This window comes from Delphinus delphis, chromosome 13 (genome assembly GCF_949987515.2).
Source record: "Delphinus delphis chromosome 13, mDelDel1.2, whole genome shotgun sequence".
In the NCBI taxonomy this organism is placed as follows: Eukaryota; Metazoa; Chordata; class Mammalia; order Artiodactyla; family Delphinidae; genus Delphinus; species Delphinus delphis.
Window position 1 is genome coordinate 38939306 of NC_082695.1, and position 18577 is coordinate 38957882.

Consider the following 18577-nt stretch of genomic DNA (forward strand, 5'->3'; position numbering starts at 1 on the left):
TGATCATTATGTAGTGTCCTTCCTCGTCTCTTGTAACATTTTAAATTTAAAGTCTATTTTATCTGATATGAGTATTGCTACTACAGCTTCCTTTTGATACCATTTGCATGGAATATCTTTTTCCATCCCCTCACTTTCAGTCTGTATGTGTCCCTAGGTCTGAAATGGGTCTCTTGTAGACAATATACATATGGGTCTTGTTTTTGTATCCATTCAGTGAGGCTGTGTCTTTTGGTTGGAGCATTTAATCCATTCATGTTTAAGGTAGTTATCGATATGTATGTTCCTATTTCCATTTTCTTAATTGTTATGGGTTTGTTTTTGTAGATCCTTTTCTTCTCTTGTGTTTCCCACTTAGAGAATTTCTTTTAGCATTTGTTGTAGAGCTGGTTTGGTGGTGTTGAAATCTCTTAGCTTTTGCTTGTCTGTAAAGCTTTTGATTTCTCTGTCGAATCTGAATGAGATCTTTGCCAGGTAGAGTAAGCTTGGTTGTAGGTTCTTTCCTTTCATCACTTTATATATATTGTGCCACTCCCTTCTGGCTTGTAGAATTTCTGCTGAGAAATCAGCTGTTAACCTTATGGGAGTTCCTTTGTATGTTATTTTTCGTTTTTCCCTTGTTGCTTTCAGTAATTTTTCTTTGTCTTTAATTTTTGTCAATTTGATTACTATGTGCCTTGGCATGTTTTTCCTTGGGTTTATCCTGCCTGGGACTCTCCGCACTTCCTGGACTTGGGTGGCTATTTCCTTTCCCATGTTAGAGAAGTTTTTGACTATAATCTCTTCAAATATTTTCTCGGGTCCTTTCTCTCTCTCTTCTCCTTCTGGGACCCCTATAATGTGAATGTTGTTGCATTTAATGTTGTCCCAAAGGTCTCTTAGGCTGTCTTCATTTCTTTTCATTCTTTTCTCTTTATTGTGTTCTGCGGCAGTGAATGCCACCATTCTGTCTTCCAGATCACTTATCCGTTCTTCTGCCTCAGTTATTCTGCTATTGATTCCTTCTAGTGTATTTTCCGTTTCAGTTATTGTATTGTTTATCTCTGTTTGTTTGTTCTTTAATTCTTCTAGATGTTTGTTCTTTAATTCGTCTAGGTCTGTTAAACATTTTTTGCATCTTCTCGATCTTTGCCTCCATTCTTTTTCCGAGGTCCTGGATCATCTTCACTCTCATTATTATGAATTCTTTTTCTGGAAGGTTGCCTATCTCCACTTAATTTAGTTTATTTTCTGGGGTTTTATCTTGTTCCTCCATCTGGTACGAAGTCCTCTGCCTTTTCATTTTGTCTTTCTGTGAGTGTGTTTTTCCTTCCACAGGCTGCAGGATTGTAGTTCTTCTTGCTTCTGCTGTCTGCCCTCTGGTGGATGAGGCTATCTAAGAGGCTTGTGCAAGCTTCCTGATGGTGGGTAGAGCTGGGTGTTGCTCTGGTGGGCAGAGCTCAGTAAAACTTTAATCCACTTGTCTGTTGATTGGTGGGGCTGGGTTGCCTCCCTGTTGGTTGTTTGGCCTGAGGTGACCCAGCACTGGAGCCTACCTGGCTCTTTAGTCCAGCACCATTAGTCCAGCTAATGGTGGACTCAGGGAGGGCTCACACCAAGGAGTACTTCCCAAAACTTCTGCTGCCAGTGTCCTTGTCCCCACGGTGAACCATAGCCACCCCCTGCCTCTGCAGGAGACCCTCCAACACTAACAGGTAGGTCTGGTTCAATCTCCTATGGGGTCACTGCTCCTTCCCCTGGGTCCCAATGTGCACGCTACTTTGTGTGTGCCCTCCAAGAGTGGAGTCTCTGTCTCCCACAGTCCTGTCAAAGTCCTGCAATCAAATCCTGCTAGCCTTCAAAGTCTAATTCTCTAGGAATTCCTCCTCCCGTTGCTGGACCCCCAGGCTGGGAAGCCTGACGTGGGGCTCAGAACCTTCACTCCAGTGGGTGGACTTCTGTGGTATAAGTGTTCTCCAGTTTGTGTCACCCACCCAGCAGTTATGGGATTTGATTTTATTGTGATTGCGCCTTTCCTACCATCTCATTGTGTCTTCTCCTTTGTCTTTGAATGTGGGGTATCTTTTTTGGTGAGTTCCAGTGTCTTCCTGTTGATGATTGTTCAGCAGTTGGTTGTGATTCTGGTGCTCTCGCAAGAGGGAGTGAGCGCATGTCCTTCTACTCTGCCATCTTGAACCAATCAACGTCAATATTCTGGTTGCGATACTGCATTAGAGTTCTGCAAAATGTGATCTGGTGCCCCATCTTTATGCATGTCTGTGTGTGAATGTCACCTCAACCTGGGCCATCTGTGCCTCTGTCCCTTCCTGAACTCCTGGCCAATGCATTCTGATTTAAGCCACAGTAATCAAGACAATATGGTGTTGATGAAAGAACAGACAAATAAAGAAATTGAAAACAAAAAACAAAGAGCCCAGAAACTGATCCATACAAATATAGTCAACTGATCTTTGACAAAGGAGCAAAGGCAATACAGTGGAGCAAAGCTAGTCTTTTCAATAAATGATGCTAAGACAATTGGACATTCTCTGGTTCCCTGCCAAAAAAAGGATCTAGAAACAGACTTTACACCCTTCAAAAAAATTATTCAAAGTGGATCACAGGCCTAAATGTAAAATTAAAAGCTATAAAACTTCTAGAGAGGGCTTCCCTGGTGGCGCAGTGGTTGGGAGTCCACCTGCCGATGCAGGGGACACAGGTTCGTGCCCCGGTCCGGGAAGATCCCGTGTGCCGCGGAGCGGCTGGGCCCGTGAGCCATGGCTGATGAGCCTGTGCGTCCGGATCCTGTGCTCCGCAGTGGGAGAGGCCACAGCAGTGAGAGGCCCACGTACCACCAAAAACAAAAACAAAAACAAAAAAACAAAAAACTTCTAGAGGGGCTTCCCTGGTGGCGCACTGGCTGAGAGTCCTCCTGCTGATGCAGCGGACACGGGTTCGTGCCCCGGTCTGGGAAGATCCCACATGCCGCGGAGCGGCTGGGCCCGTGAGCCATGGCCGCTGAGCCTGCACGTCCGGAGCCTGTGCTCCGCAACGGGAGAGGCCACAATAGTGAGAGGCCCGCGTACCGCAAAAAACAAAACAAAACAAAAAAAAAAACTAGGAGATAATGCAGGTGAAAATCTGGATGACCTCGGGTTTGGTGATGACTTTTCAGATACAACACTACAGGCACAATGCATGAAAGAAATAAATGATAAGCTGGACTTCATTAAAATTAAACATTTCTTCTTTGAAAAAGGTTCTGTCGAGAGGATGAGAGCCTAAGCCACAGACTGGGAGAAAATATTTTCAAAGACATGTTTGATAAAGGACTATTATGCAAAATATACAAAGAACTTGTAAAACTCAACAATACGAAAACATGTAGCCCAGTTTAAAACTGAGCAAAAGATCTGAACAGGTATCTCAGAAAAGAAGATATGCAGATGCAAATAAGCATATGAAAAGATGTTCGGCATCATATGTCATTAAAGAATCACAAATGAAAACAAGGAAAACAAATAAAGAAAACAACAAAGAGATACCACTACACACCTATTAGGATGGCCCAAATCCACAGCACTGATGACACCAAATGATGGTGAGCATATGAAGCAGCAGGAGCCCTCACTCACTGCTGGTGGAAATGCAAAATGGTACAGCCACTTTGGAAGACAGTTTGGCAGTTCTTACAAAATTAGTTTCTGAGGTTCAGTTAATTCATGTAAAAAATCATGATAAAAATCGTCACTTGCTGACTGAAGAACAAATAAGATATTGTTCATAAAAAGAAAAAGCCTAAATACTTGTCTTTACATATACACATATATAAGTATATTATACATATATTTAACTTAATACAATAAAATTATGTTAAAATTTCATGAAATTGCAGGAGGAACTTGAAAAAATAATTTTAAAGTTAATCTTTAAAAATAAGATGCAATTTGAAGAATAAGTATGTAATAATACTAAACATGAAAAATAATTATAAACTAAAATAATAAAACAATAGTACAGAGTAGAGTTAAAAATCATACACACACATACATGTATATTTAGTATATAATAAAGTTGGCATCATAAATCAGTGGGGAAAGAATAGTTTATTCAATAAATTGTGTTGGGGTATTTGGCTATACATTTGGAAGGAAATAGATTTAATCTCTTCCTTAAACCATACACCAAAATAAGTTCCAGATGAGTTAGCATCTAAATGTAAAAAAGTGAACCATAAAAATTCTAGAAGAAAATATAAATGAATGCAAAGGGCATCAAAGGCAGAAGCCATACAGTTTAAAAATGACAACACAAAAATAAATGCACTTCAAACGCACTGTAAACAAAAATGAAAGTATGGAGGTTCCTTAAAAAACTACAAATAGAACTACCATATGACCCAGCAATCCCGCTACTTGGGCATATACCCTGAGAAAACCATAATTCAAAAAGAGTCATGTACCAAATTGTTCATTGCAGCTCTATTTACAATAGCCAGGAGATGGAAGTGTCCATCATCGGATGAATGGATAAAGAAGATGTGGCACATATATACAATGGAATATTACTCAGCCATAAAAAGAAACGAAATTAAGCTATTTGTAATGAGGTGGATGGACCTAGAGTCTGTCATACAGAGTGAAGTAAGTCAGAAAGAGAAAGACAAATACCGTATGCTAACACATATATATGGAATTTAAGAAAAAAAAATGTCATGGAGAACCTAGGGGTAAGACAGGAATAAAGACACAGACCTACTAGAGAATGGACTTGAGGATATGGGGAGGGGGAAGGGTAAGCTCTGACAAAGCGAGAGTGGCATGGACATATACACACTACCAAATGTAAAATAGCTAGCTAGTGGGAAGCAGCCACGTAGCACAGGGAGATCAGCTCAGTGCTTTGTGACCACCTAGAGGGGTGGGATAGGGAGGGTGGGAGGGAGGGAGATGCAAGAGGGAAGAGATATGGGAACATATGTATATGTATAACTGATTCACTTTGTTGTAAAGCAGAAACTAACACACCATTGTAAAGCAATTATACTCCAATAAAGATGTAAAAAAAAAAAATGAAAGGTGAACATAAAACTCAAGGGTCACTGCAACTTTCATAGTGGCGAAAGGATCAATATCTTTAATGAAAAAGAAACTTTAGAAGTATTACAGTAGACAAATTTTCAATAGTAGATTGTGCAAAGGACATGAAGAAGTATTCGATATATTACAGAAGAAAGATCAAAGTGGCAATGAAAACGTCCTATCCCACTGGTAGTTATGAAAATGTAAATTAAAGCCACATCAAAAGATTGATTCTTCGAAACTGTGAGGATGAGGAAATAGAGGAAATGGCAAGTCAGCAGGGACCCGGGGGACAGAAAAGTCAGGTTGGAGACAGAGGTGGGGACTGCCTTCAGGCGGACGAAACTACAGAGCAAAGGTAAATCATGCCAGGCCCAACTGGCATATGGTAAGAAGTATGGTGAAGCTGGGCATTTGGGTGGTAGAAGAGACTAGAAAGATATGGAAGATGTTGTCAATGGTGGGTTTTATTATTTTCTTGAGATGACTTATTGGTTTTTAGGGCTTGGACAGGAAAAAACAAAAACCAACATAACAACATACAACAAACAATGAGAAAAGCCACAGCAGTAAAAAAAAAAAAAAAAAAAAAAAATCAAAATGTACCTTTCTCAGGAGATCCCATCATGAGAAGGTTTTGTTTTTGAGGAATGGTTTTGACCCCAAAAGGCAGTGGGTGGACTAGATAAACCCCAAGTTGTGTTGGTTCTAACCCTGGAGCACCTGATGCCAGGATCCTCGATCATTCCTCTCTGGAAGCAGAGAATTTTCAGGTTTCACCATTCAGGGGATCATTTTCTTTTACGCTAGTGTTTGGGAGCTATAATGGCCTCAAAAGAGTAAATGTCATTCATGAAAGAATGAATGTCTTTTAAAGTCTTTTAAAAATTCTTTTTCAACATATTATTTCGGAAGGAAGCAACTTTATATTTGCAATCATCTATAGAAAACCAGTGGCTTCTAAATATTTTCTGAAGGTGACAAGTATGGGGAGGAGAGAGAGAGATAATGAGAATGAAGAAGATGAATGAGAATAATTGCAGAAATGTTAGTCCTGGTAAATCTTTCAGTCATCAGAGGACTCTGCTGGACATGTCTGGGTGGCGGTCCCTCATGCTAGATGTCCCAGAGTCTGAGATGCATTCAATTCTCAGGCCAGGTTTCTCTGTGTGGCCACTGACAATCTACAATTGTAAATACGGCCCAATCAATTTCCTTTCCAGTAGTAGACCTTTGCTGCCTTTCCTCAACCTGCATTACAATACTTAGGTTAATTAACTTCCTAGGTATTCATGTCACTGCAAGATGAATGTCATACAACTCTCCCACAAGGATTATTCCAAAATTCCTCAAAATTAGGATGTACCTCATTTCTTAATAGCAGTTGTCTATGTTCACAGTTCTGTCTCATCTTGGAAATTAAATTCAGCCCTGCAAAGGTGTATTCTCTCTTTTCAATAAGAAGCCATGTTATATGGGCACCAACTTGTTATTTTGATAGTTTAAGGCAAATTGATCCTAAATTTAGAAATGATTCTTAGCTAACAGTTTATTAAGAATGTGTTAGTGAAAATAAGCTACTCACCCTGACCTCCATCTCAGAGGTTTATAATGAAATTCTACCAAGGCTCTGCCTCTCCAGACCCAGTGTGGCTGGAGTCCGGAGACTCCATTCAATGGAATCATTCAATATTGAACGATTGCTGAAGGAGGAACTTCAAAAGCACCGTTTTACAGAAGTGTTCTTCTTACTTCCGTAGCATCTACATAACCACCTTGAAGATTAGAAACCATTCTTTCTCTCTGTGGCTTTTCTTTACTTGACAAGAAAATCGGGATCCTCGTTGACTTCCCAAATCAAAAAATTCTCCAATACAGGGGAGCTTCTTTCCCTGGGAAGTTCTCAAGCTCTTAAACACTGCTTGATGAACTAGTGGAACACTTTTGTATGTTTTACAATCTGGTATTGACTTACCTTGTTCACCTCAAACTCTGCCAGATTATTATTTCACTGTGGAGGAAAATAGGGATACCACAAAGTGACACATATTCCTAAGAAACTTCGGCAGGCAGCCCTTTCCAACCAGGAGACTGCAGTGGTCCCCACCTGTCTCTCCCAGAGGTGACAACATGTACCGATGTTTCCTTGCAGGGATGCATCAGGATCAAAGAAATGATTATTCCTTCCTTGTGTTCATTGGAAAAGAAAAGTCTGATACAGTTTCCTGAGTGATCTATCCTGAGTGTCTGTGGGGTTTTCCTGCCGTCTATTCTGCAATAGCGAATGACGCGGATCTTCCTAACATAGTGCTTGATAACTTTCTGGTTGGACGACTCATGGCGAAAGGTGAGGATGAATGCTGACTCTAGGCTCTAATGAGAAGCAGAGACACAGGGGATGGTGAGGCAGTGAGTGATTTTCAAAGCAGACAGGTTTAAGATAACTCCCATTATGGTTACTGTTGACAAAATGCATGGTGGCCTTCAAATACTAGACAGGAAGGAGAACCAAGGATGGTGACTGTGCAAGAACTTCTTTTGAGACCCCCATTGGAGACACTCACAAACTTCCCAGTAGGCGCTGGGGTCCTGCTGACTAGTGTGAGGGGTAACATCTCAGGCAGTGAAGGCAGAGCACTGCTAGCAGGCTCTGATGGTACTGAGGGACAGGGAAGAAGCCACTCTTGGTTGGAAAACTCAAAAGGACGCTGGGGGTGGACTTCAGAAGAAAAATTTCATCTTAAGATGGGGGGTAATAAGGATGCTGTGGAAAGGATTTTGGACTTAGGATCAAAGGATCTCGTTTGTAATTCCCACTCTGCCTCTAACTGGCTCTGAGCATTTTGGCAAACCTCATCCACATTTTGAGCCCCAGTCACAGCTTGAGGGTGCTGACCGATGTCAAGGTTTCCTTCAGGAATGGTGATGCTATGACGTCACTATGGCTGACTAGAAGCTCTTGGTGCAAGTGTGGCATGGTGGAGCTGCTGAAGAGGTTCTGATTGCTGGCAGAGTTTGCAAAAATATTGTTATCATCCATTGTAAGAATGGAAATATTCCTGTGGCTATCAAGTCAGTGGCCCATTGAATTTCTTTCAGTATCTTAGTATACACCAAACCCTTTTCCCACCACAGCGCCTTTGCTCATGTTGGTCTCCCTACCTGAAACGCTACTTCCCCAAGTCAGAGCCTGGCTAACTTATCCTTCAGATTTCAGCTTAAATGTCACTTCCTCAGTTTAGATTTGGTGCCCTGTGTAACGTTCCCAGAGCACCCAGCACTCTACTTCACAGCATTTATCACAAATACAATTCCATTCTTATTTGTGTAATTATATTAGTTTCTCTTTTTCCCTACACTAGACTCCATGAAGACAGCAGCCATTTTCTGTCTTGTTTAATATAATTTACTTCAATAGCCAACACCTGTGACAAGCATACATTGAGCATGCAATAAATATTTGCTATAGATTAAACTGATGGGAGCCCTAATTGCTTTTCTTGAGTTCCTGCACATTTCAGGCCAAGTGAAGTCTTGGATTTACCTATGCTCTTCCAAAAGAAACAGCCACTGTGGTAACATATTTGGATTAATACCATCATTTAACATTTTAGTTTGCATAGCATTTCTACTCCATTGGTGTGTTTGCAACAAAACCTCCTTATAATGGTTTCCAGAAGGCCAAAATTTTTCAAACTTGGGGATTAAGTCTGATGGATTGTAAGCTACTCTCAAAAGTTAGAACTTGATGGACTTTTTTTTTTATTATTAACAGCATTGAGCTCATCCTTAGTCCATTTGATAGTACATCAGATTGCTTGTTTGGTTTGAAGTAACCTAATGAGCTATGACACAGAAGGTAAGTAAAAACAAACAGCATGGCTAACTGAAAATGCTTATTATATAAAACATTAGGATTCAGTGGCTTAAAATATTGCCTATATGGAGAATTGGCATTTGAATGTTTTTTTCCCCCCGTTGTAAATAGTTGTGCAGACAACAAACATACTGTTTTGATGAATAAAGCAACAAGGCTCATGAATACCACAGGGTTAGGGGGACCACCTGGGCTGAGCGTTTTCTAAGAAGAGAATTTTTGGTGCTAAAACTGGAAGAGTCCCTAGTCAATCAGGATGATTGGTCACCCTAGTACGGAGCACCAACTAGGAATCCCCATCCTTGGGTTTTAGTTTCAGCCCTATCTGTGTGTGTGTCGGGGGGTCCCACCCTGGGCAAGTTCATGGAATTGTCTTTCCTTATCTGTAAAATGAAGCAATTAAAGAATGACTGATGCTCCTGTCAGCTCTGAAATGAATGGTGTTCAAGATTCTAGGAAATAAGGAAGACAATAGCGTAGCAATAGTGAAGGTGCAGAAACTAGTGGGAGATAACAATCTTAACGTTAGCACTTGTAAGCCTTGGTGGCCTAAGGACTTCCTGTTGGGGTTGGGGGTGGTGAGGGACTCTGTCCAGAGAGCTGCACACATTTGCTCATTTAATTGACTGACGCCTCATTAACAAGTCAATGAGTTTGGTGACTGTGATTTATAATAAATATATATTTGGTTTCAGTCCACGTTCCAGGCACAGAGGTCCTAAAACACCTAGGATTTCCTAAGCGATGAGAGTGGGAAAACTCTTTTGTTATGTTCATAAAGTGACTTTTTGAAAGTCTCTCAGTAATCTGGGTGTGGAGGGGGGGCTGGTTGCCTGGGGAACAAACCACAGGCTTAGAGGATTGGAACTTTCAGTCCCACCCCAGGCCTCCATAGAACAGAGACAGGCTAGAGGTTGAATCAATCACCAGTGGCCAATGACTTCACCCATCATGCCTTATAAAAAGCTGAAAGGATGGGGCTCAGAGAGTTTCTGGATTGGCGAACCCACGGATTTGGGTAGAGGAGCAAGCTCAGAGATGGTAGAAGCTCTGTGCCCCTTCCCATATACCTTGCCCTGAGTTATATCCTTTTATAATAAACCGGTAAATGTAAGTAAATGTTTCTCTGAGTTCTGTGAGTTCCTCTAGCAAATTAATCAAACCCAGGGATGGGGGTCTTGGGAGCCTCTGATCGACAGCTTCGACAGGTCAGAAGCACAGGTGACAACCAGCACTTGCATTGGCATCTGAATAGGAGTCTGGTTAGAACTGAACCCTTAACCTGTGGGATCTGATGCTGTCTCCAGGAGGACAGGGTGAGAACTGAGTTGCATTGTAGGACACTCAACTGGGGTGAGAGAATTGCTTGGTGGTGTGAAGAAAGCACACGTTGGAACTGGTGTCTGAAGTGGAGTGGTGTTCTCATGAGTCCTGTTTTATGGGTGAGGATGTGAAAGAAAAAGAGGTTAAGGAAGAGCTTGCTTGGCGTGGTCACGCAACGGGCGAGCGGTGAACTGCAGACCGTATCAGCCCCAGCCTTGCCTAAAAACCCAGGGGCACCTTCAGGAAGGGCTGGGAGAACAGAAGCTTGATCTGCTGCATGTTCCCTTGGTGTCAACTCACAAGCACCGTCCTCACAAAGCAGCCGCGAGCTGCCCAGGCACGTGATCCTGCACTGGGTTTCCAATAAGACGAGCCCCAGCCCCAGGCGCTGCCTGCTGAGAGTGTGCGGGCCAGTGTGCGCCCCGGGAAAAGATGAAATGCAGAAGAACATTGAAGACGATCAGCTTTTTCACACAGAGCTTGAACATTTTCAATCCAGATTGTGACTCTCCCACAGCCAGGCCCTTTGCAGAAGGAGGGGGCCAGGAGCAAGGCGCAATTCCACGGGCTGGGGAGCCCCACCCCTCAGAAACCCTCTCGGGGGGCAGTGGGAGCGGGCAGTCTCGGCCCAGAAACAGGCAGAGCAGGAGAGGGAAGCCCGGAGGAGGAAAGGCACAAAGGTTAGTCCTGCTGGCAGGGAGGAGATAAGGTTGTGGGTGGAGGGGGAGAAAGCTGATGTCAGCCAAAGGCAATAAACAGGCCTTCCACGGTGCCTCAGGGCAGCACGGCAGAGTCAAAGAAATAAAGCCATTAATAAAGGAGAAGGGAAGGAAATGACTGCTTCAAGCCTGTCTGGGCCACTCAACTCTTTTTCAAATATCTTGAGCAAGAGAACGGAGAGGCCCTGCCTGAAGAGCAGGGGATCAGTGTCAACTCGACAGCCCGAAGAGCTCAGGCTTTGTGAGGACAGCAGAGCTCTCACCAAGGAGCCAGGGGCCTGCTTGTCAGAGAGGTGAGATGCAGGAAGCTGTCACTTAAGGAAAAAGCCTCCGAGCTGGTTATTTTCTCAGGGGGAGAACTTCGCGGCAGCCTCACATTGATTTAGATAACGCCAGCTTTGAGCCCCCGTTCTAGCTCTGAGACCTCAGGCCGATTTCCTAGACTCTTCACTTGGAAGTTTCCTCATCTACGACAGGAAGCTTAGAACAACCGTACCTTCCTGTGCAGGCTCCTGTTGGGATTACAGAGAGCCTACAAACAAACGCGCGATAAAAGGAAGCGACTTGCATTTGCAGGTCCACAATCTCTTCCCCATAAAATCCCCAATCCTAAACAACTGAAAACCAAAAGGGCTTTGGTAACTCATCTGGCAACTGCGAAGGTCCCGACAGTCAAAGCTAACCTGACCTGAGGCTAGACTGTTTATCTTTCACATTTACCCCATTTAGTGGGAATATTCATATATTTACCTACAGAAATATTAATGTGTTTGATTGGGGGTGCCGTCCTAGACCCCAGTGGGAGATGTTACATAATACATAGTACATCAGAGGGCTTCAGAGACAAGCTTATGGACCCATATCATGGCGACTTTCACATCCACCCCCTCATCAGCAACAGCAGAGCTCTGACACGGAATCCTGACCTTAGAGGCCAAGGAGGGGATCAGACTGGGAATAGGTTCCCGCCAAATTCCATGAGGTCCTGGCTCCAACAGGCCTGCGCAGGAAAATGGCAAAGGGGAGCCTAATTTATTAGCTGTTAATGTTATGCAACAAACTTGATCTCCGAGTTGCAAAAACCCAGTTAGAAGAGGTAAAAATGTAAAGTGATCATAATGACTGAAGTGTTAAGCTCAAAAAATATATGAGTTTCACAGGAAGACATTTCCAGTAGTCAGAATGACACAAAAGCTCGTGAAAAAATTTTAAAAAAGAAGTGCTATTTTTATTTCATGTTAAGTTTTTTTCTACTGTGGTTTAATTTCAGTGCTATCAACTTCAGCCAGGATTTTGAGCATAAGGATATAATAAGTAAGCAGCAAGTCTCTGTGTCTGCAGCTTTCAAAGAACAAAGAGAAATGAAGATCCAAGTTACAACTGGAAACCTGGATATCCAGATGATAGGAAGGAATATGCTAGCTTGGGTGTTCAGGATTTGGGGGGTAAGACATGTGAGGATGGTAAGGGAAAGGTAAGAGTGTGCTACCCACGGCATTGGGCAGGAGGAAACTGGTAAAAAGGACTGAGCACCATCTTGCCTGGGGCTTCTTGTGGACACTGAGTGAGAGTGTGTGGACACGTGTGTGTGTGTTTTTAAGTCCTTAATTTTATTTATTTATTTATTTATTATTTTTGGCTGCGTTGGGTCTTTGTTGCTGCACGCAGGCTTCTCTAGCTGCGGTGAGTGGGGGCTACTCTTTGTTGCGGTGCGCGGGCTTCTCATTGCAGTGGCTACTCTTGTTGCAAAGCACGGGCTCTAGGCGCCCAGCCTTCAGTAGTTGTGGCATGTAGGCTCAGTAGCTGTGGCTCGCGGGCTCCAGAGCGCAGGCTCCGTAGTTGTGGCGCATAGGCTTAGGTGCTCTGCGGCATGTGGGATCTTCCCGGACCAGGGTTCGAACCTGTGGGCACGTGTCTTGTGTGCTACATACACACTTTACCACTCCACATTCTATCCTCCACCAAGTCTCTCTCCTCTTCCCCATGAACATACTGGAATACCCACATTTCTTCCCACCATGCTAAAGTAGGAAATGCACTTTCAGCAACTCTGATGTATCTCGGCCCTAGGACAGGGCTTAGGTAAATACCTCTAACATATCACTGTGTCTTCTTTCCGGGTTGCTAAAGAGGCCAGATGGCACAGTGGTTAGGAGCATGGCCCAGGAGTCCCTGTGCCAGAGTGGGAATCCCAACCCTGTATGAGCTTGGTCAAGTTACTTCATGTCTCTCCATTCAGTTTCCCCTTCTGTAAGATGGGAAATAGCCATAACACCTTACTTGTGGGTGGTTTGTAAGGGTTAACAAAGGAGACAAGTCCTGCAAAAGCTGACCATGGGGGCTGGCACATAATTTTTCCATCCATGGACTCAGTGTCCTCTGCTGCAGTCACACCAAGCAGCCCATCTTGCACGAACACCCCTATCTGCAAAGACAATTGAACCCTAAACAAAAATGGCATTTTGAGGTTTCCCTGGCCAACAGCTGTTAATTTGGGGATTCATTCTTTTCTTTTTTTTTTTTTTCTTTTGCGGTACGCAGGCCTCTCACTGTCGTGGCCTCTCCCGTTGCGGAGCACAGGCTCCGGACGCGCAGGCTCAGCGGCCATGGCTCACGGGCCCAGCCGCTCCGCGGCATGTGGGATCCTCCCGGACCAGGGAACAAATACGCGTCCCCTGCATCCGCAGGCGGACTCTCAACCACTGCGCCTCCAGGGAAGCCCTCATTATTTTCTTAATCATATGAAGCCCTCAGTCCCCAAGTCTCTCAGCTAAATTGCCTTGCTGCTCCCTCCTTTCCCACTCACAGCAAATTCACTTCTGGCTCCTTTTTCTCGTCTTGACTCACTTGTCAGTTGTGATAGTGTCCAGGATAATCCCAGTTGTGCAGTTTTGCTTTGAGGGGACTAACAGAATGGGACCCGGATTGAGTTTACAGGCAACATGGCGGCACCACGTCTAAGATGCCTGCCCTGTCGGGGTGCTTGCAAAACTTCCAAGTTTTAATGGCAGACAGGATTCCAAGAATCTATTTTCCAACTTCAGATAAGAAATTCTGGAAGAGAGACCATTCAAACGATACCTTTAGAATTTGAAAAATGCTCATTTGCCTTTCTCCTCCTTCTGATTTATGTTGAGAGACATTTCTCTGCTTGCCGGAGCACTCTCCTTTATTTTATGCTCCAGTGCAGTCGCATCATCAAAAATGGGAAGGGTGGGACTACTAGAGGACTCAGCGCACAGCTGGGTACGGAGCCAACACCACCTTGGTCTTTGACCCTGTCCTCCAAAAGCTGGTCAAGACACAGCAAAGGCATTACTTACTAAATCCTAATCTAAAAAGAGTATGGGAATTACTTCAGTAAAATAAACATGAAGGATTTAAAAACAGGAGACGAGAATTAGAAGATATGAGAGAATAGATCCATGGACCGAATGTCGTATGTTTAGCAAAAAGAAGAAATGTCTTTAACACTTGCTAGAAAGCCATCCAGAGGTAATTACATTTGTTAAGCACTCCTTGTGCGAGGTACAGTGGCAAGCGCTTTACGACATCCTTCCACTGTGAATTCAGTGACGTGGGTATGATGGCTGTTTCGACCTGCCTCCGAAAGAAGAGAAAACTGAGGCCTGGAGAGGTGTAGGAGGCTCATAAGTGGTGGGGTCGGGATTCAAGTTTAAGGCTGTCTGTCGCCAAAGCCAGCACATTGCTATGTGCCTTTCTCAGTCATCACAGTTTTCTTAGGATTTACTATTTCAGTCACAGTACAACATCAGTAGTGAATGTAGAAATGTAAACAGAGTTTCTTCCTTCTTTTTATGTTATCTCCTATTTCCTGATGACTCCTTTCTGCAATTGTATTCATTTGTTCAGGTATTTATTTATCCACTCACTCACTTATTTGGCATCCCTGCCCCCCCCACACACACACACCAGCAAGTACTATTATAATTGCTGTCCTTCAAGAATGCATAGTGAAATCTGTTCCAAGTTGGCTACAAAGTACAGATTCACACATTTTACTAGAAGATAAGAGCAAACAGAAATAGAGGAGGAAAAGCAGTTTAGAGAAAAAGGGAAGAGAAGACTCTTACCACTATGAAAATCTGCTCAATAAAATGTTATTTACTGATAGCTATTTGACCACATCCCCAGTGTTTGCAGGCTGCACGGGAAGTTCCTACGAAGAGGTGGAGAAGCTTCCCTGTGTGCGAGGTAGAGACAGTTCACCTCTGTATCTGATAACGAGGGAGTCAGAGTCTGTTTGGTGCCGTCACGGATCTTCTGAAACAGCACAAATGCTGTTCCCATACATTTTCTGAGAGAGGGCAGAGCTGGGTAAGTGTGATGCTTGACTGAGGGCCATGATAACTGTCTACAGATATTTAAAGGGTGTAAATGAAGACCTCAGTGCTTTAAAACATCTTAGTACTCGGTTTACTAAAGATGCAGAAGAAGAGTCTGGTGAGGCATTTCTGAACCCCAGATCCCCAGAAACTTTGTCTTTGGGGCCTGGGTGCTATAATCAGGCCAGAGAGAGGGACTTGGGCACTGAGTGCAGACAGACTTTCAAGACTGTGTCAAAGTGAGGAGGAGATGAAGCCACAGAAGACTGTGGTCCGTCCGATGGCCTCCACCAATAGTGGAACAGTCGATGTTGGAGGGCAATTCTAGAGAAGTGGAAAGTACTGATTAACTCCACCAAGGAGAGAGGAAAAACAGAGGTACCCCCAACGGTAGGAAGAATCTAGAGGGATTCTAGACTCCAGCTCAGGGAAGTGGAAGGTGGACTGTCCAGCCTGCAGAGAACCAGAGACTCATTTCATCTCGTTCTCCTATGGCCGTCACCTTTCCGCTACGTCTCTTTGGAACTTCCGTGGAAGCGTGGGATGAGAGCGGAGTAAAGGCTCTCAAAGTAGTTAAGTTCCTTTTTGGCAACTCTAGTGAAAGGCTCTCTAGATTAATTTAGAACTATTAATTATTATGAAGTAGTTAAGGTTAAAGTTTCTTGGAACACTTATGGATAACATTTATCCAGAAACAGTCCCACGTTTTTATGGATAATTGGATTTTGGAGACGTGTACACTAATTCGGGGGTGGGAGGAGGATGTTGTCACACAACAAGTGCAAACACGTGGAAAGGAATCATGTGGAGTCTTATCTGTTGTCCAAGATGAAGGCCGACTGTACAGAACTTAGATTTTTTAATGACCTGGAAATGCCCTTGGAGAGTCAGTGAGTTGATGAAGCCTTCTGACCCGAGTAAAGTCACATAATTAAGAGATTATTTGTAACAGACCCAGCCAACTACAAGGCATTCAGAGCAGACTAGCCCTCCATACCACCTCCCACCCCCCACCCCCTGAAAGAAAGTCCTCTGATGCAGATGGCATGAAGATGAAGAGAACTTCCCTAAGTCTTACGTAAGAGGTGGCTAATGACTTTTTTACAAATACTGAAGAGTGTAAGTCCTAAACAAGAGGCAGAATGTCTTCGTTTCAACCAAACACTATAAATGAAGTTAAATGGGAACATACGGTTATTTAACATTTCTATAGGACTGTCTGTTTGCCAAAAGATTTATAATCACTTGTTCCTTAATATTCATAACATCTCTCTAAAGCACAATTTCCCATACTGGGACTTTGAGGCTGTGGGGATGGTGGAAGAATTCCAAGAGGGTCATGGGGATTGGAGCTGTAGTATTTCAAACAGCTGTCTGGTGGCGATGGAAATTGCTGGCTGGAGGAGGGAGGTATGGAGCTCACAGCATTGTGAGTTCCCTGGGCACATCTCCCCCTGAGACCTGGGCCCCTTCTCAGGATCAGGCCTGCCTCCCTGCAGGATCTTAGGCTCTGCCCGTTCTCCTCTCCTCAGAAGCACCAGCCCTTGCCTGAGCCTCTGAAGAACACGGCAAAGAAGATTTGGGGACCTGTGTTTGAATCCCAGCTTTGGACCTTGCTCACTGGATGACTGTCAAGTTTCTCACCCTCTGTGAGCCTGAAGTACTACATTTGCAAAATGTTGGATAATCACACATGCTTTGTAGAGTTGTTATAAAGAATGAATAAGAGGAATAATGCAATATCTGTCTTTCTGTGATGGCTTATTTCACTTAGCATAATATCCTCAAGGTTCACCCATACTGTTGCGTATCGCAGAATTATCTTCTTTTTCGTGAAGGCTGTTTAGCATTCTATTACATGTATAGACACATTTTCTTTATCCATTCATCTATCGATGGGCATTTAGCTCGTTTCCACATCTTGGCTCCTGTGAATAGTGCTGCGATGAAAATGGGAGTGCTAACATCTATTTGAGATCCTGATTTCAATTCTTTTCCATAAATACACAGGAGTAGGATTGCTGGATTATATGGTAGTTCTATTTTTAATTTTCTGAGGAACCTCCATACTGTTTTCCATAGTGGCTGCACCAATTTACATTCCCACCAATAGGGCACGATGATTCCTTTTTCTCCACATCCTCACCAATGCTTGTTTTTGGTTGTCTTTTTGATAATAGCCATTCTGACAGGTGTGGTTTTGATTTGAATTTTCCAGATGATTAGTGATGTTGAACATCATTTCATGTGTCTGTTGGCCATCTATATGTCTTCCCTGGGAATGTCTGTTCAGGTCCTCTGCCCATTTTTAACTGGATCATTTGTGGTTTTGATATTGGGTTGTATGAGTTCTTTATGTATTTTGGATATTAACCCCTATTGGAGACACCATTTGCAAATATCTTCTCCCATTCAGTAGGTTGCCTCCTTGTTTTGCTGATGGTTTCCTTTGTTGTGCAAAAGCTTTTTAGTTTGATGTAGTCTCGTTTGTTTATTTGTTGCTTTTGTTGCTCTTGCCTGAGGTGTGCTCCTGCTTTTATTCCTGAAAATCCTAGCTTTAGCAGAGGTTGGTGTCCTTTATTTTCCAGGATCATCTATCTCCCCAGATGATATAACTGAAACGTGATAAGATATATTTTAAGGGCAATAGGTGACTTCTTGTCTTAAACAGAGAATTTATGCCTTCAGATGTGCTGATGGCCATTCAATCAGGACCTTACCCTTCACAGAAGTCATCCCATTCTGGAAATTACTTCACACTTTCTTATGTTCCATGTCCTAGTCTTGAACCTGGATTGAAGAAGGTGGTTGAGGTTACAGAATTCAATAACAGTAGTGATGATGGTGGCACTGGCAGATCAACTGTAGCCCCTTATTTTGAAGCATCACTATTCTAAAGGGAAGGGCCATGTGACCAGAGTTCCAGAAAACTGAGCAATCTGACGACTCAGATACTCAGTAATAATGAAAAAGCCATCATTTAGTGTGTTGGTGAGTCAGGGGAAGGAGAAAGATCTCCCTGCGTGCAGCTCTGCAGCTTCAGGAGGAGAAAGGAAAAGTTGACAACTAAAAGTTGTCTCTCATCCATAAAACCTTATGTTTAAGGAGATTTCCTGTTAGCTTCGATTATAGCCATGGCCCTCCCCCAACTTAAATTTCTTGCAAACAGCTGATTCAGAAAGCCTCACCTCACTTAAGATGCGTAATCAAAAAGGAGCTAGCATGGTATCTATTCATGAAAAAAGGATAAAG

General features: G+C 43.3%; 2 long non-coding RNA genes across 2 annotated transcripts in view; one reads left to right on the forward strand and one right to left on the reverse strand.

The window, feature by feature from the left end:
* Window positions 1-18577, reverse strand: part of LOC132436186 (uncharacterized) — a 593708-nt gene that overhangs the window by 9013 nt on the left and 566118 nt on the right. The gene's annotated exons all lie outside the window — the stretch shown is intronic.
* Window positions 1562-17916, forward strand: LOC132436183 (uncharacterized). The gene is made up of 4 exons (XR_009521729.1): window positions 1562-1694; window positions 7213-7407; window positions 15135-15317; window positions 16858-17916. It is a non-coding gene; the product is annotated as an uncharacterized lncRNA (long non-coding RNA).